Raw genomic sequence first — 23,977 nt, forward strand, 5'->3', positions numbered from 1 at the left:
TCTAACGGTAGTTTTTTTTTATTTGCTACGTTAAATCTTTTGTTTGTGTTTGTTTTTTACGTCACCGACTAATAAACTAAGTGACCAAGTTAAATATCTTCCAATCGACGTTACAGATGCAGTGTTCTTAAATATTCAAAATTCCATTACAGGCATTAAAAACGACGATTTCGATGATCCACGCATCAAATCATTCATCGAAATACCAAACACGTAACGCTTTCCTTTTTGAGCCCCAAGTCCTACGGCGAACTGATCAACAAAGTTTAACATCAAGATCACCTGATGTGACAGATAGTACCTTAGTTTTCTTCAGATTATGCTGTCTCTTAAATTCTGTAGCCTTGAATATCAAACCAGGATTACATCGAGTCATCGTCCATTGATCACTAATAAATTATCTCTATATAAAAAAAAAATTAAAAAACCACCTATGGCACTACACGAAGGCTATGAAAATTTATACACTATACGTTTATATAACCATTTTCATTTGGAACACATACCCTTACCTCTCTCTCTCTCTCTCTCTCTCTCTCTCTCTCTCTCTCTCTCTCTCTCTCTCTCTTATGAAAGTGGCTACCGTAATTTATTGGTAATAATAATAACTTAAAGATACTGATTACAGCCAACAAGAGTAATTTTACACAGAAACTTTTTCGTAACAAAACAAAGCAAATCTGATAGACTCGGACGAACGTAGAGTTGCAAATAAATGCTTTAATTACTACTAATTACCAAGAGCAGCATGTATAACAATAAGTTAAATATTTTCTACATTAATGAGAACCATCTGGAAGGGAATAATTACCGTGATACTATTACTTACTATTACTAGTAGTATTATTACTATTACATCGGCGGTTGCATTTCAATATTGAAGCGCTACGTTTGAAAACATGGCGACAAATTATACGGAATGAAAACTTTATTCAGAATCACACACATCAAAACCATGGAGCGAGAGGGGGGTGTGGGGGTGGGTGGGGTTGATAAATGGATTGATGATAAGGGGGGATGGGCGCCAAAATGGATTCTAAAGGGGGTGGGGGAGGGTGTTAGCGTTTGGTTAGGGCCAACTAAAGCCCGTAAGTATTAACGAAAAATGGACCGCTGTTTGAACAGGGGGGATGGGGAGGGTGGGGGGTTACTAAACAGTTTGCTTGTGTTGCGCCTTTTTTCATTTTATAATTGATTCGGTCAATACTCATTTTTCCTTGTTATCTTATCTACGTCTTCATAGCTTGGATATCTTAGCATAAGGGAATTTAACAGTTAGTTTGGTCAACGTAATATTTTAAAAAAGATTTTAACTTACTTTAACTAAACTTTTACAGCTGATCATTTTCAACACAGACTTATTTCTGTGGTCAATGTGATATGTATTATTTTTTTTATGACTACCTAAGATTTTACAGCTGATCATTTTCCATATAGACCTAAATGTTTGTTTGTCCAAAGTGATTTTTGGCCTACCTATGATCAAAACTAAAACCTTACAGCTGATCACTTTCAATATAGACCTATCACTTTACCTACAAATTCACAGCTGGGAAAAATAAAATTTGTAGATTAATAAAACAATAAATGTAGTGAAGACTGGGCGTGGGATGACAGAAGAAAACCCCTATTTGGTTTTAACAACTTCAGTCACAGCAGCGGATACTCTAACATCTTTAGCAATATTACGACAACTATCCTGTAGATAAGAAAGTCTAACCTGTCGGCTATAAGACACCATCTACCACTGAACCTTGCTACAAAATGCATCACCATCATCCACGACCTACAGTGAATTCTGTTAAAACTATCTCTTTGCCAAGCCTAGCAAAAGAAATATAACAACATTTGAAACTTTCAGGCCACATTACGGAATGAAATCAGTTAACATAAGCCTGTGTCGATTAAAATAAGTCACCTTTTCAAGTGTGAACCTGGATTATCCCAAAACCTCCACTATTTCACCATTATTAATGTTAAAAACTACGTATTGCAATATCTGATTTTATCAGTGCGTAGGCTAGCAATTTTATTACAAAAATCCACAAAATACTGACTATCCTATACATCTCTACGCCTGATACCTCAGAGAGAGAGAGAGAGAGAGAGAGAGAGAGAGAGAGAGAGAGAGATTACTGACCATCAATATGCGAGAAAATAGGCCTACTGCCCTTCCTTAGCTGGTGAATATGATATTAGAAAGGTGATTCGAGCCTCCCAAAGGAATCAGAGGCCATCTTGGTTTTCTTTTAAATTAAAGGGGGAAGAGAGAAATAGGAAGGAGGAGAAATCCCTAGAGGGGGGAAGGGGGAAGGGGGGAAATCCCAACCAGATTCGTCTTCATCCACATCAAAGCCCTTAGATGTAAAGGTTAGGCAATGATACTCGATCAGATTTTATAAGAATACGAAAAGGCTTTCTTGTCTGGGGTTACACATTATAATATTACGACACTGACGACTAATACAAAAAAATTATTTTCAATATGTACACTTTAGTAATCAACACGATGTTTTCCGGATTTTATTGCACATATATATTATATATATATATATATATATATATATATATATATATATCATATATATATATATATATATATATATATATATATATATATATATATATATATATAATATATATATAATGTATACACACACACACGCATGCATATATATATATAATATACCATTCACAACTCAAAACTCATCTCTGTTTAAAGCACGTAAACCGTTAACAAGAAAGAAAAACAACATACTTTGGTTTATTTCACTGCTCCAAATGTATAGAATTTCTTTCGGGAACTGCCTTCCCTCAAACATGTCCCCTACATCCTTGCACACACACACACACACACACACACATACTGACTTCGTTAGCACACCAATTAGCTACAATACGCTTCATTTGAAGCGTGTATGGCTACACATTAGCGCCCCGCCTAGGGGGCAACGCAAAACCACACAGCCTAGGCCTACACAAATTGCCTGTTTAGACAACAAATAACAGGACCCGTAATAAATTTGGTTTCATAAAAAAAAAAAAAATAAATGAAAAAAATGGGGAATGGCTCCCTCGACATGCCTAACGCCCCCTACTCGATGATAAGATCGTAAACCGGCTATAAATAAAAAACGTTAATGGTTAACCGATTAGTCTTCCTAAGCAAATGCGCAGACCGAAAAATCTTATTCACGTGAAGTACTAATTAACCTTTAATCATTACCCCTCCAGCAATAACTAATTATGATAAATGTATGAACGAGACCTTCGAAAAAAAATAGGATTAACCACGGCTCGAACTTTTTAATTAAGCTAACGAGAAAAAAAAAATTATTAAAAAAATAACCTACGGAGAGTAACCCCTCATTTCTAAAATATGTGAATCGGATGGGAAAGTAAATAATTACTTTATATCGGAGAAATGATAACTCAATTTTCCCTTGGGCTACTTACTTAATTAGGCTATGAATGAATCGTGAGGAAAGCATTAAAATCATCTTGAAAAAAAAACTATTTACTCCAGATCCTTCTAGCAAGCTCTTAATACCAATCTTTTATGAAGTGCTTTGGAGATTTTCAAAACTATTGGACACGAAGTAACTGGAAAATTACTGAATATAAAAACTTATCGAAAAGAGATATCAATCAAACACTACTCGTAGGAAAATACTACCAACTTGAGTAAACCTAATACCCCGTAAGATCCATTTACTTAATTTTATTAATTCTAACCTTAAGTTAATTATAATCTCATGCTACAAGTCAAAGCATAATTACTATTAAGGACAAACTGGAAATACTCTTAATAAAAGTCTTGTGTGATTTCATGTACTTAGTTACATTAGGCAAAGAATGTATAGAATCTACTGGTCACTTTTTACCAGATACGTAACTGTAATAGCCACTATACCCTCGTAACATCTAGAATTCTTCGCACATTTTGGATACATTCATGGTTAACACATATCCAAGAGTACTTTTAATACAACTCAAAGGACCTTTTTGGATACAGTCATGGTTAACACATGTTCAAGAGTACTCTTTATACAACTCAAAGACCTCGAACTAAGAAATAAGCAGTAGGATCTATTGTATTTATTTATTTATTATAGATTTACTGAAATAAATGCAACTTCATAGCTAACGACTGACTATCGCAGACAGTCTAACAGAAGTCTGCACTACAAAGAGGAATATTAAACGGAGCCCAGAGACCAAGAGCTGGAATTTACGAGTTCATTCAGCGCTAAATGAGATATTGAAAGTAGAAAGGTTTGAACGACGTAACAGGAGGAAAACCTCAAAGCAGTTGCACTAAGAAACAATTGTTAGAAGCGGGCGGATAACAACATGTAAGAAAGATGACATGAATGGAAATACAGTTACAAGAATGAAAGGGGTTGCAGTTAGGGGCCGAAGGGACGCCGCAAAGAACCTTACAATGTCTATAGTGCGCCACGTGAGGTGCACTGATGGCACTAACCCCCTACGGCCCACTACATTTCATTAACCGTGATTTCCCGTTTCGCCCCTTCCTCTAAATTTCACGCAGGGCCCACTTACAAGTACAGGATGGCTCTCTGCTTTTACGGTCCCCTTCAAATGCCGTAAGGTCACAGTGCACCAGATGTTGCCAGGTCACAGAGGGGTGATATGGGGAAGAGGGGCTGGGTAGGGTGGGGAAGAGAAGGTAAGCTACTCGTTAAACAATAGGGAAAAAAAAGTTTTAACGAAGTTGTGGCAAATCTGGAACTCGTTAAGTCATGCGGGGAAGAGACTGTACTACACATGGTCTCCGTAATTGTCTGCATTGTATGGGCGGCGAATATCGTCTTACACTTTAAAAGAATGTTTCGTTTTTATTTCTGGCCATTATTTTCGCTCAATTTTCACGCCGAGAAATCAAGCCTATCCGAAAATATTTAAAGGTTAAATCTGAATCCATATCATGGAAAGTCTTATGCTTAAATTATTAATATTATTATTATTATTATTATTATTATTATTATTATTATTATTATTCAGAACATGAACCCTATTCAATTCAAGCTTCCCAAAGATTACGTGGTTCCTTTGAAAGAAGTAACAGAAGGTATTAGGAAATACAGAAGGAAGAGACTAATTACTAAAAAAGAAAAAGATTAACAAATCAATAAAGATAAATAAAAATGTAAATAAATCGTTAAAATACAAGGAGAATTGTTTTAACTTTTGGAGTTCCAATTGCAAAACATCCTCAGGGAGAATTGTTCAAAAGTCTGAGGAATAAAACATTTACTATTCTATTATTCTTTCATGATTATGACAATGCATCGAAAATTATTTGCGGCTCGAAAAAAGCACAGCCTGAGAATGACTCCTCCTCCCCTTCCCTCCTCCACCTTCTCTCTCTCTCTCTCTCTCTCTCTCTCTCTCTCTCTCTCTCTCTCTCTCTCTCTCTCTCTTTGTACAAACTATCTATAAAACTCAACCATAAAACAACTGGGCAATCACTTTCCCAACAACCCATTTACTATTACCTGCCATAAATTTTACAGTAAACACATCAAAAAGTCGGCGAAGGAAAACGACTGCCTTCAACAGCAACCTTATCGACGAAGTCAATAAATTTCCCAGCAACGACTTCTAATATAAAACGCCAAGAGAGAGAGAGAGAGAGAGAGAGAGAGAGAGAGAGAGAGAGAGAGAGAGAGAGAGAGAGAGATAGGACCAAGAGAGAGAAGGAAGAGAAGGAGAGGATGAGAGAGAGAGAGAGAGAGAGAGAGAGAGAGAGAGAGAGAGAGAGCTCTTGTCACAATGCAGAATAATGAACTCGACTCGTAAACGCAGCGATAATAATGATTCGTGTACAATGCATTCATAGGAAGCTATCGCACACTTCTTTGTAGACGATTTGATGTTCCGTTTGAATGATGATGATACTGATGACTGAGGGGTTGAATTTATGATACCCGAGAGGTCTGCTTAAAACATCAAAGTCTTGTTACAGGATTTTACTACATACTCATATTTTAAAATGAAAAAACGTTTAAAAAATAATGAGTTATTACAAACTTACCAACTACTACACCTTCCAACGTCAATTTCATTTACTAACACACATGCCAGTCTAAATATGACTCATATTTCAGGTGTATATGTTCACCTATCACATGTTCTCAACTGTGATTTCATATCTCAGGTGCCTGTGATCGTTTATCAAATGTGTTCAAGTATATAATTATCAATGCAAGAAAGTTCGCAAGGGTTTTCCGTAACTACACAAACTTCTGTTTTTTTTGCTGGTTGACTCAAATTCGAAACAAAATAATTTTTAACTTCCCCATCATCCGGACAGAACGGAACAGAATATAGAATTTAGGCTAAAGGCCAAGCAGTGGGACCTATGAGGTCATTCGGCGCTGAAAAGGATAGTGATAGTAACGAGGTTTGACAGGTGTAACAGGGGAGGGTGGAAGGTAAGATGGAAGAACGTAAATAAGTTTGAAAGAGGTTGCAACGGGGGGGGGAGAGGGGACGCTGAAAGACGGCCTTTCAGTCATGCCTAAAGTGCATCACATGAGGTGGACTGAAGGCACTACCCCTCCTCCCACCCCCCTACGGGACCATCATCGGGACAAGATTCCTTTCCATCAGCAGATGAATCGATCACGTTTGAATTTAGCTAAGGATTTTTCCAAAACAGTACGTACACTGAAACTCGAATGAATAATACAAAAACTCATCTTTTGAGATAAAACACAAAGAACCAATGTAATTATCCTAAAATGAACCCGTCAATACAGAAACGCTCGACCTAAAGGAAGTGTATTGCCTCATCCCCTTTCAAAGGTAGGACTGTCTTGCAATGCAATCTCACAAGGCTTGAATCTCTCTCTCCTTATTTGCAAGGTGCACTACCCACACACTTTTTTAACCTCTGCGTACACGACGCAGTTGAACGCATGCAGGCGCGCACGCACGAGGAGAAAAAACATATTCATGATATTTTGTCGTGTGGGGATATAAGATAGCCTCTGGGACGCTGCAGAGAAGACATCATACCGAGATAACCCCAAGAAAATGTCTGAGAATATGCCCGAAGAGGTCCTGCTTCGAGATAACAGAGAGAGAGAGAGAGAGAGAGAGAGAGAGAGAGAGAGAGAGAGAGAGAGAGAGAGAGAGAGAGCTACTTGAAAATACAGTCAACGAAAAGTCTTCATATAAAAAAGCAGTTTCAATGTATACCTATGTGGAAAGAGGTTCCTGCTTAGAGGAGAAGAGATGAGGAGGATGAAGAGAAGAAGTGGGAGAAGAGAGCGAGAGGGAGAGAGGAGGAAGATGAGGGAGGAGAGGAGAGGGAGAGAGGAGAAGAGAGCTACTTGAAAATACAGTTCCCCCAACGAAAAGTCGTTCATATAAAAAAGCAGTTTCAATGAATACCTATGTGAAAATAGGTCCTGCTGAGAGAGAGAGAGAGAGAGAGAGAGAGAGAGAGAGAGAGAGAGAGAGAGAGAGAGAGAGAGAGAGAGAGAGACCTACTTTAACAATAGAGTAAATGAAAAGTCATGGCATAAAAACCAGTTTTCAATATATAACGATAAAAAACGAATAAATCGAGCAAAAGTCACGTCGCTTTTTGTGAGTGAAGATGAAAAAAATATGTAGTTACATCATTAAACTTCATTACATGGCATTACGAACTGTTTAACTGTCATGTTCAGATAGCGTCACGAAACTGAAAGTAATTATAAGACTTGAACTTCTGGAGTATGTAACAATGAAATGATATTATTATTATTATTATTATTATTATTATTATTATTATTTAGTAGCAGTAATACGATTGTCATCGACAACAGTTTCAGTAATCATTAACATTTTTGCAGCATCAACAGTTCCAGAAACCATTATCACCATTTTTGAAGCATCAACAGTTGCAGAAACCATTAACAACATATTTGCATCACCAACAGTTCCAGTAATCATTATCAACATTTTGGCTGCACCATCAGTTAGAGCATTCATTATCCAGATTTCTACAGTAGAGACAGGCGCAGTAATTTGGTTTAGTAGGCATTAATACCTCGCAGACAATGAGCTGTAATAATAAAACAGAACACTGGAGTAAGTAGCATCATCCACGTACCATCGACACTATCAAGGCAACCTGAAACTTCAAATCCCCTTCCTTCCTTCCTTCCTTCCTTCCTTCCTTCCATATTAACCAAACCACACAACAAGACTGATTAAACACAGCTCAACCAACCTCCCAACCCGTCGCGTCGTCGTCGTCTCTCGAACCAGGAGAGCAGCAACAACTTGGTTTACCCCGAAACAACTTCATTTCATCGGAACCGAACAGACAACAATAAACTCCATTTGGTGATGGGAGTCTCTAAGAGAAGTAAGTATATACGCACAGTTGGTTCCTCCTTCCCTCCCTCGTCAGGACGAGGTATCCGTCGGCGGGCGAGCGAGCGAACAAACTTCGAGGAGTGACGCCTCTCGCTCTCCTTCGTTCGCTCCGTCTACAAAGGTTGGAGTAAATCCAATTAGGCAACACTGAAGGATTGGCCTCTTACGTCCACCCAAGTTCTGTTTTGGGTACTTTGCGTATCTCGGGCGCAGCAGAGAGAGAGAGAGAGAGAGAGAGAGAGAGAGAGAGAGAGAGAGAGAGAGAGAGAGAGAGAGAGAGAGAGAGAGAGAGAGAGAGAGAGAGCAGGGGGGTCTGATGTCTAGAAACCAGGACTAGACTTCGTCTCATTTGAAAGGATTTTGTAGCTATCAAGTTTGAAACACTGTTCGGTAAAGGGTGCATATTTCAGAGAGAGAGAGAGAGAGAGAGAGAGAGAGAGAGAGAGAGAGAGAGAGAGAGAGAGAGAACACTAACAATGAGCATGACGAAATTACAATAACAAGAACAAAATTAAAAAGAGCCGGGCATTTGGAATGTTGAGAGATGTGTCTCGAGTCTCAAATGAAAAAAAAAAAAATGCCTGAACAAAACTTAAATAAAACTGAAAACTTCAAAAGTCGGGTGCATTTAACTTTGCAATTTGGATGTTTACAGCTTCGCAAGACTTAGCAGCGCTGCCTTTTCTAATTACGAGTGTTGACATTACCATTTACAAGAGTACTCGAGAACTCTGTTGTTACAGCAGCCTTGGCATACTTAAAATTTTTCATATGTATGCCTACGTTTAGAAACATCTAGTGTATATGAATCTGTTGGTGGTGTGGAAGTTTCATTACATGCAGTCATACACATACATAAACATACACCCTTAAACACATGCACTATAAATAAATTATATATATATATTATTTCACAGGGTAATGTATGCATGTATGTATATATTATTTATTTTTTCATACATGTGTGAGTGTAATGTATGTATGCACGTATGTATATATTAAACAGGTATCCTAAGATAATACAATTAAGGCATTACCTGCTTACACAAATCAGCAACCTAACAAACGCAAAAAATAAATAAATAAATAAATAAACAAACAAACAAATAAACCCACCGGAAACAACAAAAGCAGCGGAAGGCAAAAACAGCCCCAGTAACTACCCTAATAGTTTAATGGAATCCTTTGTTGATCTTTTCCCCTAATTTTAAAAGGGCTGGAAGCGCGTGCAATCTACACTCATTAACTCTATAAGCCCTGTCGCTCTGATCTTCCGCTCGCTGACGCAAAATTCCACCATGAAGAGGAAACGCCGCCACTGTGATAATAGTAAGTCGCAATCATTTTTTGTCATTATCGATATTATAGTCGGTGTGGTGCGTCAGTTCATTACCGTCTTACTTTTAAGCGAGTATACAGTGTGGCCCGAGGCCAAGCACTATGTTTGTATGGTGTTTTTACGTTGCATGGAACCAGTGGTTATTCAGCAACGGGACCAGCGGCTTCAAGTGACTTCCGAACCACGTCGAGAGTGAACTTCTATCACCAGAAAAACACACCTCTGACTCCTCAGTGGAATGTCCGAGAATCGAACTCGAGGCCACCGAGGTGGCAGGCCAATAACCATACCGATCACGCCACTGAGGCGCTACTGGGATCTATAAGGTCATTCAGCGGTGGAACTTGAAAAAACGAGTAACAAGGTTCGAGAGGTGTGACAAGCGGAGAACCTCGTAGCTGCAACGTTGAATCAATTTTAAGGAGAGGGTGGTGAAAGTAAAATCGAAGGAAGAGAATACGAACGGAGGTGCAGTAAAAGGAATGAAGGGGGGTTGCAGCTAGGGGCCGAAGGGACGCTGCAAAGAACCTTGAGCAATGCCTAAACCGCTGGCGGCACTAACCCCACCACCCTAATTTCAATTATAGCCTAGAACTATTTTCCTTTACTGTAAACACTACGAACCACATTATAAAATAATTAATATTATATCGTAATTTCGTCATTATCGTAAACATTATAGCCGCTATGATGCGTCCGTTCATTTTATCTTCGTATTTATGGGAAGTCGTAACAACGGACGGAGTCACCGGAGGAATCCTAACCCCCTAACCTAGGAAATCACAAGGAGAGACCTTCGGACGTGATGGGCATTTTGAATGTTTTCATCCTTGGGGAATCTCCTGAGAGAGAGAGAGAGAGAGAGAGAGAGAGAGAGAGAGAGAGAGAGAGAGAGAGAGAGAGAGAGGCTAGCCATCTTCATCAACAAAGGTACCCTATTAAGGACATGTTAAAAAAAATATTAGTTTACAGAAATGCAATAGGAAAAGAAATACTAAGTATTAGTTGCTAATATGTAAAATACTTTACATGTTTATTACGCTTGGAGAAGTATAAATTTAGTTATTACCTAGATTTGAATTGTGCTTCTCAGTTTAACTCTTAATTTTTTTTTAAAATTTCAATTATATTCAACTAATATTTTCCTTTCAAATAAACGGCATATTAAACCATTTATATTTTCCTCTACTAATAAATTTAATATCATTCAGGTCGTTATGTGGATGTGCAAAAATAAGAAGCCAGTATTTATAAATACAAGAATAAATGGTTCCCAATACTAAGTTTAACAATTAATAATTACAAAAATAGACTGTCCTTAAGAATAAGGCTTTGAAAAATAAAGTCTTACTAAGAGGAGATTCCCCTCCAGTCTATGGTTGGTTCCTACATTTTATCCTTACCTAGTTAATGGGACAAGTTTCGAAGCTTATCTGGGAAAATGATCAGCCATAGCAATCATTCTCTCTCTCCTCCCTCCGCTCTCCTCGCTCTCTCTATCGCCCTCTCCCTCCTCTCTCTCTCCCTTCTCCTCTCTCTCTCTCTCTCTCTCTCTCTCTCTCTCTCTCTCTCTCTCTCTCTCTCTCTCAAGCGAAAGGAAAGTATTCTCTCGGATGTGAACAGCTTCATAGCTCTTACGGTAAGAATACCACGTGATATCAAGTATATATATATATATATATATATATTATATATATATATAATATATATATATATATATATATATAAACCAGGAAAGGCACAGTTTAGTCAAAAGATCAATATATAAACGTATATACAAAGTAGCCTAAGTGAATTGTTAAGCAGACTAAGTTAACCACCGACTGCGCCTTCACAAATAAATCATCTGGTCACAAAATAAATTAAGAAATCAATATTCATATAAACCAACAGCGACATCCAACCCCGATAAAAAAAAAAAAACTCGAACCGTAATAGCATTCATTACGAGCCCATCTCCAAAATCACGGCATAAAAGGGTAATGAAGACATCTCGAAATATACACCCGCACCCAACCCAACAATGTGGGAGGCAGGAACGGGCCCTTGCGGACTCCCGGCAACGTCCCATAGAGCCCATCTCGAAATGAAAACAAAACAATTGCCTAACAATCTCATTGACATTAATCACCAGGTCGGGTCGGCCTCCCCATTCACCCTGGCTGCATATTAAAGCATGAAGAAACGTATAATCCGACCATAAAATTTTATGACACAGGGATCTCCTCTCGGTGTGGGTCATTTTAGTGCCATGGGTGGAAGAGGAGGGTTGTTGTTGTTGAGGAGGAGGAGGAGGAGGAGGAGGAGAGGAGGAGGAGGAGGAGGAGGAGGAGGAGGGCTAGGGATAAGCGATAAAAGCAACCACGAACGAAACGAGTCTAGAATATAGTGGTTTATGACTTGCTAATTAAACGCGGCTATTAACTAAAAAGGGTGCATTAGGACCTCCCTATGGGAAGGCGAGACTAGAGGAGTTTTAATAAAGATGATCCCAGATAAGAATGAGTTTGTTATGACAAGAGGTACAGACAAGGAATGTAAGTATAGATAGGAAATGACCCCGTTTGATTGTTTATAGTGACGTCATTCCTATTTCAGGCCAACTGTTCAACGTTGGATCTGAAGTATTTCTAAGCAATGAAGGATACTTCCGGGTTGTTGTTTTAGATTTAACTGACATTATGCCAGCACGGCCTCTTGCTCATAGAGCAGCCCATTTCTGGGCGAACTCACTGCAGCACTTAACCCTCCGCATATGATTAATTGCTGTTATATGTAGTAGCCTATCCCATAAACCATTCGAGAGAGAGAGAGAGAGTGTTTGCATAATAAAAACCTGTCGTATCATTACTGAGACTGAAAGAAAAAATAACTTTGTTAAAACGGAGCTAAAATATGTTAATGGAGAAATGAGTTAATGTCAGTACCAGGTCCTGGCTATGGTTAGGCTACATAAAAGTGGGGGGGGGGGGGAGGTTTTTTCTTTTCCATCAGTTGGCTTTAATTAGTATTTCCACTTTCTTCAGGCGAAATTCCCGGGTAAAACATGAACACCTAAACAAATGCATCAGTCAGGTTTCATATTAGTTTTTATTTTATAATTTAAATATTTTGAAAATAATCACATGATTAATAAATAAAACATTATAAGGAACTCACGAGACGGGACAAATGATTACAACAGCATGTGAGATGGGTCCTCTTTTGTTATTCATTGTGAGCTTTAAGGATAACAATCCATCAAGCACGATTTGATTGAATGGTAATACCCGGCATTACCAGGAATTACGTGTGTCAAACTCCTTCCCCAAACTTCCCATAATTGAATGAAAAACCTTCCATACATTCGAAGCGAAACATTCCATATTTTCTACAATAATTTCGACGCGTGTTCTATCTCCATCGAGACTGCGGTTGACACCCTTCTCGTTATTTCCAAAATAGCCCATATTTCTGTAATGATTAATACCAATTAACAAGAAATAACTTTGCACGATTGCAGGCACTCAAAAGCATAGTATGCATCAGCCTACCACGACAAGCCATATTCTCTGAAATAACTACACGATTCGAAAAATTATTAAATGGCGTATATACCGCAACCACGACCTACCTCTCATAAGCCAAACATTTTTAATAAACAAAAATCATTAATAGCTCCCAACCAGGGAAGGCTATTAAAACCACCATCGATATGCCTATGCTTTTCCTTTCATCTCACCACGACCCCACACTTTCTATTAAGCTGCGAATTAACACAAGTCGACCTTTTTAGGTTTACCCAACTCTTACACACATACGCTTCCTCCCTCCCCATAACCCACACGCCACCACACCCACCATCTACACACCAACAATCAAAGTCACACTACCTTTTCCTTTCCTCCTCCCACCCATTCTACCCCCTCCCCCCACCCACCTCCCAACCCCCTTCCGACAACCTTGTTCACCACATTGTTAAAGGAAGGATTTATAGGCAAGGGGGAGATTTATCCCTTCCGGTCGGGGGAGATTAAACGACAAGGGGGTGGGGTGGGGTGGGGTGGGGGGTTAGGAGTGGGGGGAGGGCGGTCGTTTACGGATGGTTACTTCATACTTTTGAAATTTATCTTCTATAGTTCACTCGACGGTGAATTTACTGGGCTCGTTTTCGGCAACCAATGAGGTCTACGCGAAATGAGGTAGATAATACATTTGCTTTGTTTGTTTGTTCGTGTGATTGGGCGTTGCAAAGACAACGGTCATTTAAAGTGGGGTTATGTATAACACTTACTCTCACATCTTAGTTTGGGTTAACTTTCGCCTTCATTTTTTTTTTTTTTTTTTTTTGCTTAAGGCAGATATTTTTATCTTCCAATGAGCAGAGTGACTTAATTACTACAAGTGGATCACTTGAAATACAATTGTTCTGCCACATTCACTCCCAACTGCTGAATGGGACTGTAGACAGAAACTTCACATGGACATAAAGGAAGAGAGAGAGAGAGAGAAGAGAGAGAGAGAGAGAGAGAGAGAGAAGAGAGAGAGAGACTGGCCCCCGAATCGGACGTATCCATAATATCCTCATAAAACATTGGCACGCCCTAAAATTTGCTCGCCCATACAATCCCTCCCTCTTAAAATCAACCATCCTTATGTGATCAATGTCCGTCCTGAACCTCCAGCGACCTCAAACGGTCCCTGTCGGACGAACATCCACAACCAACGACCTTTGACGAACGGACAAAGACACTATCTTGAAGTTTCTTTGACTGTAGCAGCATCTCTCACTCTCTCTGTAGTTTTTCTTTTCCTATTGTATTTGTATATATATAATCGTAATTTTTTTCATATACACGTCATATATAGAGTGCTTTATTGATGAAGATGGTTGGTTAATCTCTCGCTCTCTCTCTCCGGGTAGGTTTTCTTTTCCTCGTAATTTTCGTATACACTTTTATTGATGAAGATGGTTAATTTCTGTGTGTGTGTGTGTGTGTGTGTTTAGTTTTTCTTTTCCTGTTGCATTTCTATATATAAATCGTATTTTTTCATATACACGTCATACATAGAATGCCTTTATTGATAAAAATGGTTGTTAATCTCTCTCTCTCTGGGTAGGTTTTCTTTTCCTGGTACATTTCTGTATACTGTCCATTTTCTTATTATACACTTTTATTGATGAAGATGGTTATTCTCTCTCTCTCTGTTTAGTTTTTCTTTTCCTATTGCATTTCGTAATTTTTTCACATAGACGTCATATTATATAGTGCCTTTATTGATAAAATGGTAGATTAATCTCGCTCTCTCTCTCTCTCTGCACTTGCAATTTTTATATGCACTTTTATTGATGAAGACTGTTAATATCTCTCTCTCTCTCTCTCTCTCACACACACACACACATAAAACACTTCTCGACAGACGAAATGAAAAACCCCATCATCAAAAGATGGTCGACAAGGCGAGATCGCGAAGCATTCTTGTCGTGTCTTTTAGCCTTTTCTTTCTATCGACCGTTCATATAAACGGGAGACGTACGCTTATTACAAAGACCACCGGAGATGAACAATACGGAACTCCTTTCAGGGGCGGGTCTCTATTTATCACTTCTTTTTCTATTATACCCATTCATTTCCTTCCCTCCCTGGAGATCATTAATTTCCCTTGCTTCTTTTTTCCCCAACATACACTGCCCTACCTAACCTCTCTCTCTCTCTCTCTCTCTGTTTCCCTTATACACTTTTTCCATCACAACTCCTTTTGACTTATATACGTTTTTTATCACCAACTCTTCCTAACCATTTCCCACGTGACGTCATTTTCCCCGTCATATAAACTACCTTCTCCTTCTGGTTATCCCTAAAACCAGACATTTCTCTCGACTTTCCATCTTATCATCATTTTCCACCAAAAATCAACTAATTCATTTCACTTTTTTCTTTTATTTTTTTTTAAAGGAGAGGAAAGTTCTCCTCTTCTTACAAACCTCTAACCCCTTCCTTTTCTTCTTCTCTTCCTCTTACTTCCTCCTCCTCCTCCTCAATCATTCTTCCTCCTCTTACTTGATTCCCAAAAACCGCCCCATTCCCATTTCTTCCCATTCTCTGTCTCTCCTTCCGCTCTTGAGCCAAACCTGGATCTCTTTGTTGCTTTAACAATAAGTTCATCAATCTTTTTCTGTCTCCCTGAAGGTTGTGCGCCCGAAAATCTTTACATTCAACCTTTCTCTCTCTCTCTCTCTCTCTCTAAGGAACTTAACGCCTAATCCTACCTATATCCTTTAAGGATGAATTCGAGCGGTTTATACACCCTTTCACAGCCTCACTTTTGTTCGAACTTAACTCGGCCCTAAAGGGCTCCCTCCCTAACCCGGCCCCTCCCCCCCAACCTCACAAACCCCTTCCCTTTTTAGAAAAGGGCTCCATCTTATCGAGTTTGTTTTGTTACACTTCCAAGCTTCCCACTTCTGAGTTACGTGGGGATGGCACGGGAGAGAGAGAGCGAGAGAGAAGAGAAGAGAGAGAGAGGAGAGAGAGAGAGAGAGAGAGAGAGAGGAGGGGGGGGAGGAATGAGTGAAAGGGGTGGGCGGAGAGGCGAAGGGGTAGATATGAAGGGAGACAGTTCCCAGCTCCTGATTGACAAGCAATTTTAATGGTGGGCTTATCTACGAGAACACTCTTGCAGTCGTGTATTTCCTGCGGGAATTTATGCATACACTCATTCAAAATTTATTAGAAAAAAGTGCGAAAAAAAAAAGACATATCTGATCTTAGCAAAATATACATTACGTGATCAATATGTCTTAAATTGCTGCGACTACAAAGTTGCCTCAAAATGGGCTAATTAGACACAAACGTTGGCTCTCTCTCTCTCTCGCTCGCTCTCGCGTCTCTCTCTCTCTCTCTCTCTCTCTCGATAGATAGAAGAGAGAGATATAGATATATTATATATAGAATATGGTATATATATATATATCTAATAAAAGGAGCCCATAAAAAACACCAAAATGTAGAGAGAAAAGTACTATATTTCAGAGACTGCTGTCTCTCTCTTCAGGTATATGAATGAGAAAAGTTTACAGAAAAGGTGGTATTTATACCAAGAGATTCGTCCACAAGTAAGCCAATTTAGGTCACCACCCCGCTGATAATCTTCCTTTTAATCTTCTTAAGCGTTGGTTGATGAACACTGCGTCGACGATGTCCGATGTCCAATTCCCTTTTGAGATGTTCATTACCTGCTTCTCTTTTATTAAGGCCGATTCCATCATTTGACTCTTGTACCGGCAGTTGCTAGCTATAAATTACACCTTTGCTGTAAACTTTTCTCATTCATATACTGAAGAGAGAGACAGCAGTCTCTGAAATATAGTACTGTTTTCTCTCTAACATTTTGGTTGTTTTATGGGCTCCTTTTATTAGATGGGAATTCTGTGTTACAGAACATTTTTACCAGTAATATATAATATATATATATATATTATACAATTTCACCAGTGAGCAGGAATACAGAAGATCTGAAATGAATGGTCTCAACGTGTATACTACAGTGTTGAGAGATGCCCACTACTCATCTCTATCTATCTCATCTATCTATCTATCTATATATATATATATATATATATATATATATATATATATATATATATATATATGAATGTCTTTTTACTGTAATACAACAGTAAAAATATGAAGATAAAAGGCCCATAAAACACTATTTTAACGTTGCAACCAAATATTTCGAGCAACCTATATATATATATATATATATATATATATATATATATATATATATATATATATATATATATGCACAGCCATAACTATATGAAAGACTGATTAATTTTACGGAATCTTCCGCCATAAACTATAACGCATTCTCATAATCACAAACAAAAGACGACTTTTCCATAAATCCTGCGCTCGACCAGAAGGAGTCCATCATCCCTCCCTCCGCCCGGAGCAATAAGGCCGCGGTTGTACGAATAATCGCGCCTGGAATGACTCATTTCTCTGAGCAAACTCCGCCCGAAGGTGTGACCACCTCGGGTGACGCTCCGGACACAGACAGCCATGCAGGCAGACAAATAAGACGAGAGACAACGGCCCGCCCACACAATTACCTTCCAGCTATGGGCGACACGACGGGAGGGAAGGGAAGGGAAGGGAAGGGAAGGGAAGGGAAGGGTAGAGGGACATGAGGGGAGGGGAGTTCCGTGTTCGCCCTCTACCCATTCTGCAACATAGCTCAACATTTGTCCGTGATTCTGAGAGAGAGAGAGAGAGAGAGAGAGAGAGAGAGAGAGATATTTTGTTCAAATCTATAAACTGCGACTAGAGACGAAACTTGAGACAACTCAACATTCTTTTTTTAACTCGTACATCTAGATATATATATGTAGGCTACAAGGCGTTGAAGGATAACATAAGGATTCACCTTACCTTGTTGAATCACCAAATATCAAACCGTGCACCATGAAAACAAGGATAATTTACTTGTTCATAAAAGTATACTGACGTATAGGCTAACAGCTTAGATCTTATGCCGCGTGTATTGAGAACACAGACAAAATGTTGCTAAGCATAAAAAAGGGTGGATTTCAATTAGAAACAGGACTCTAACCCATTAAAACTTTCCAAGGCAATAGCCTATTTATAGGAAAGCTTTTAAATTCCTCAGATTAAATTAATTGAAAGAGACCAGATTTAGGCCTAAGCCTTACAGGAAGAAAACAAATGAACTGAGACTTTTCAGCCTACCAAGTAACTGGATACCGTAAACTGTGCAGCGAATGTAAAAACAACTCTGCTAATGTCTCAGAGTATAAATTATTCCTTGAAATATTAAAGGCAAACACCTAGGTCTACATAAGTGTTCTTACACTGCAGAGCACAACCAGAAGTGTATAAATAACATAGACGCATTTGAAACATTAAAGATAGATATCTAGGCCTACAGAAGTGTTGTAACTTTTATTGCAGGACAAAATCAGAAGTGTACATACACGTTACGTACTTGAAACATTAACGACAAGCATCTAGGCCAATGTCAGTTATGTAGCTTTCACTGCAGGGCAAAATCAGAAGACTGCAAGTAGAATCAGCGTAATTTTTGCACTGAACACCAAAGACAAACACAAAACCGCAGAGACCTCGCCACGACCTTTCGTTCGAACGGGGATGATCCTTAATACCCGTATAGCTTTAATAAGCACTAAACAACCATTCGCATTGACAGCGTAGCAGGATGGCAATTCTATATTAATTTGAAATCCTTTGGTGGTCAACCCACATCAGAGCTCTCGAAGTGAAGCCTGCAACGGGTCTTCGAAGCCCCAAGCCCCAGCCCCTCCCTGTCCAGCGCCTGTCAACCGCAATACGTCTACTCCATTTATGTATTGTTACCAAACGTTACCCACAAGACTGGTTGATTAAGATCAACGCTTGGGGTCTCAACATCTAGGTCACAGGCGGTTATACTCATTAACATAATTATGAGGATGCCGTAATTGCTCCCTCCGTTTACACAAAAGCAAGACAGAAATGCGTCGTTGTAAACATGACTAGGCCTATTTTAACGATCCACACATATACAATTATAACCTGCGTCTAATCGTTTTCTAAAGTGGGTAATGGTTCAGCAGTTAAACCAACATGTTGATTACATACACGCACGCAGTGTTATCACGTAAATGTATCAGCAATAAGGTGGCTGAATATTCCACAGTAAAAATGGAATCGAATTCCTGAAAATTTTCTTAGGAAGCAACTACATACATATATATAATCAGAATAAACCTTAACTAGCAAAAGTCCCTAAATGCGAATACTTGCAAAAAATACCTAACATAGTTTCAAATAATGCACACCTTGTGTAGGTCTAGTATATAACGAAACACTATGGACAATCCTCTTCACAACATTCATATTAACAAACTTATCATCAATTTACGCCTTTTAATAAAAAAAAAAACGAGAAATTTCCCAAATTCCTGTTAAAAATATGCTTCGAATGAAAAATATTAAAATGACTAACACCTTATAACCACAATAGGCCTACACAAAACGTAAACAGCTACCCTAGATAATAAAACATGACTGTTGAGTATGCATATGCGGGGAAAGATAAATACTTTAAGTCTACAGCAGCAGAAGATAATTCTTAGATGAACTTCACATAGGCTAATTAGCTGTTTGCACGCAGTACATCCTCTCCCAATCAATCTTACACCTCTTGAACAATTCACAAAAGACGAGAGTAATGTTAACTGGGGTGCAAAGCAAAGATCTACCAGGCTCCTGTAATTCCCCAATATATAAATCCAGTGAGCTGATATAAAATGAAGTTAGACCGACGCAAAACCGAACAAAGTCGTAAGTCTAGTTCAGTGGAGGCTGTTAAGTAAGACAAGAATGAAAGAAAAAGATATAAACACGCTGGAAATGACAACATGGTGCACCTTCCAGCTCCCTGTTCTTATGGCAGCCAATGTTCTTCAATCAGCGAGGTAATCATCCGAGGATTAATATAGTAGTACTCATTTTCGTCAGCTACAAATCCTCATGCTTGGTGCAAAGAATTCCTCTTATCATTAGGCCTACCCTTACCACATACATGAAAATCATACGAAACCTTTATGACTGAAAACATTTTATCGGTGTAACTGAGAAATTCTTTCAAAAAACATTATCAGGATCACGTTCCAACCCGCATCGAAGCCGAAAAAATAAGAGAGAAAAAAACAAGGGCCGCCGATCCAGATATATTCCACGCAGTCCCACTATAACATTTTCCTGTATCCCTTTGACCTAAAAACAGCCTATAACATTTACTCCTACAGACATGGCGTACCATTACATGCTGCCTTTATCGTCCATTGCCCCATAAAGCCCACTGCTATAACATTCCACTGTTATCACTATTGCGTACGACTATGTTTTGCTATGCTGCAGATTCAATACATGGTCTCTGCCGTCCATGACGAATCCATATGTATAAATTTCCAGTTCTTATCAAGTGGAATTTTAAGTTTTACATTTACCGTTCATAATAATTATTACATAGACATTTTTCTTAAAACTCCTGATTATCATATACTGAACATGAACTAAAATTTTCCACGGTAATGTAACGTTACTTCATGTTACAAACTATCTTTTATGGTAACTCTTTGGACTGCCATATCATCTTTAAAATGTAAACAAGTAGGGGTATACTCGCTCCGATCGTATTGCTTGGCAGCACCACCATCTTCTAAAATATCTAATTCTTACGACTATGGGCTAACTAAGCAAGCTGAAAATAAACCAAATTACAAATTAATATAGTATATATATATATATATATATATATATATATAATACATAAATATATACATATAATATATATACAATATATATTATATATATTCATATTCGTACGAAACAATCAGAAAACCTTCTTTTAATCAGTATTTTCGGACACATTTGATATGATTTAAGAGTAGGTTTGTCAGTTTTTGCCCAAGAGTCGAACTTCTCAGTTCCAGAGGTCCTTTATTTCTCTCACACCATTGTATTGTGGAAGTCTCCCAGAGGATCTCGTGCTATTGGAACTTCAGAACTTCAAGGGAAGTGTAACGCATTAGTATCATAATGCTATTCTCCTTGCATTTGTTTTGAACATTTTTATCTTTGTTAATTTTTTTTCTTTCTAATAGTGAAATCTCTTCCTTATTTCCCTTTACCTTCTTTAATTTTCTAATGAACATCAAATTCTTTGGAAGCTTGAATTTCAAGTCAATGGATCCTGCAGGCTTGTTTCATATGAATGGGGTTCGTCTTCTGACAATAATAATAATATAATTAATTAATAATAATAATTTGTAGGACTTATAACAAACTTAAATAATGGTAACATCTTATTTTTCATCTGTGACATCTTCGTCAAGTTATTAAAAACGTAGTTAAAAGTATACTTCCAGATCACATACTAACGCTGTTATGAGCCATTAACAAACGAATGAATCCTTGGCAGCATCCCATAGGGGAGCGGCCTGTGTATCCTTCCCAACCCACTCTCATTGTCACACTAACGACCTCCAATTAGCCAACGAGATAACCATTGGCATGTTGGTATTTCAATTTCATTTTCCTCCTCCTCGTCCTCCCCCCACCCCCCCTCCGGCAAAGTGAATCTAAATAACACAGGCGACCCTGACCAATTTCCGAATATCAGCGTAGGCCTATGTGCTTTCACTCCTACAAAACGCAGTCTTTGGTTATACGGTTACAGCGTTTCTTAAATTCATACAAATATTCTAGCAGTTTTAAGGGGTATTCGTACAACAGCTTAATCTCTACCAACAAAAAAAGACAAATAACACGTTGATAATTATGAAACTAATCTTACATAGGCTAAACTCCAGCAACTATAAGTGTAGGAATAAGTTCAGCCTAATTTCTCAAAATTCACACAAGGAAATGTGCACAGGCTCATAAATGACGTGAAAATCCTGTAAGTATTCAATTTTGAAAAATAAACACCAAAATAAAATTGTTAATTTATCATTTAAAATGAAGAATTAGGTCAAACCTACTCATAAGTCATAACGCGACGTGAAAACTTGTAAATATGGCAGTCATAAGTGAAATTCATTGTAAGTATTCAATTTTTAAAAATAAAACACCAAATGAAACTGTGAATTTATATATCATTTAAAATGAAGAATTAAGTCAAATCTACTCATAACTTGGACGTGAAAACTTAAACTTTAGCAGTCAAAAGTGGCAACTCACCTCCACAGAAGTCTAGACCTATAACCTGCACAGGTTAACTTTCAGCCTAGCTTATAAAAAGGTATGATCATGCAGCTTGGTATATATCACTCTAAAATAATCCAAAAGATTGCAACGAAAAATAATGAAATAAATATACGTATACATTTCAATTCATTGTTTTAAAACCCGCGGGCAAATGGTATTATTAAGTTACAATGGTTCATGCCGGTATTCTGTCTGTTCTTGACTATCACACTCACAACCTGGAGGAAATAGGGCTGCGTAAATTGCCACGAGCAAAAAGTGTAAATAAAATGCTAAAACATGTGTTCTCCATAATCATTTAATTGCCGTGAGAGAGTTCAAGATGTCAAACCTTGAAAATCGTAAAACCACGACGGTTGTCAAAAAAGAAAAACGTTATGATACCTCGTGATGTTAAAAACCACGGGGGAAGATATTAAGAAAAAAAAACACACACACTTGTAAAGCCCGAAATAAATCCACAGACACTGTCACCACTTCATTATGAATGACCGCAGGAAGGATAATTTCCAAAAAGAAATGGGATAATACTGATTTCACATAGATCACAGCGGTCGGCCATAACACGCTTACAGGGTTCAATGGGACGCGAGGAGCGACACACCCTTCCTCGACACTGTCTGAAGCAACACTGAGAGGTTAACGTAGCTCTCGCTGGCCCGTCTAGTCTGGGCCCCTGCCTGACTGAGGAGGAGGAATCTCTTGTCGGCAAACTTCTGATCGCTCTCTCTCTCACTCTCTCTCTCTCTCTCTCTCTCTCTTTGGTGCTTCTACTCGTGGGGGGTCGGGGGGCATTTTGCCGACTTATAGATTGGTCAATGTCCACCTTGCCTGAGAATTCCATAAATAAGACGGGGTCGTACGTGCGTCCGTGCGTCCTGCTTCAAGACCGATCACGCAAGCACACGTCAGTTGGTCAAAAAGTTTATGGACCCGAAGGGTGACGAATGTGTGCAAGCACTTTGATGTTAGCATTACTTTTCTTTTGGGATTTCTTTGACCAAACGCTTGTTCACGTGTATTGATGTATTTTTTATATCTAACAGGCTGTTCTAGCAGAGCCGATGCTGTGGCATAAAGCAAGTTCAGTCAGCAACAATAGCAATTCTCTGTTTTCATATCCTTAGAAATGATTTAATTATTATAAAATCTTTTGTTTCATATCTAACAGTGTTGATTAAATTAATAATAATAATAATAATAATAATAATAAGCAGCTTAAAGCTACACTTACGAAATTGACACATAATGACTAGCATAAACAAATGTAAAAATAAATCACCTACTATTTACCGATACGAGAGAGAGAGAGAGAGAGAGAGAGAGAGAGAGAGAGAGAGAGAGAGCTGTAATAAAAAAAAAAAAAAAAAAAAAAAACCGCTAATTCTGCAAAAAAAAAAAAAAAATAAATAAATAAATTATGTCGCTGAGGAGACGAGAGTATATTTAGACGTAT

General features: G+C 38.3%; 1 long non-coding RNA gene across 1 annotated transcript in view; it reads right to left on the minus strand.

Annotated features, from left to right (window-relative positions):
- LOC135223251 (uncharacterized) overlaps window positions 1–23,514 on the minus strand; it is a 39,225-nt gene extending 15,711 nt beyond the window's left edge. The window contains exon 1 of the long non-coding RNA XR_010316441.1: window positions 23,095–23,514. This is a non-coding gene — a long non-coding RNA (uncharacterized LOC135223251). The remainder of the gene's footprint in view (window positions 1–23,094) is intronic.
- Between the last annotated feature and the right edge of the window lie 463 nt (window positions 23,515–23,977).

Source organism: Macrobrachium nipponense, chromosome 8 (genome assembly GCF_015104395.2).
Source record: "Macrobrachium nipponense isolate FS-2020 chromosome 8, ASM1510439v2, whole genome shotgun sequence".
NCBI lineage: Eukaryota > Metazoa > Arthropoda > Malacostraca > Decapoda > Palaemonidae > Macrobrachium > Macrobrachium nipponense.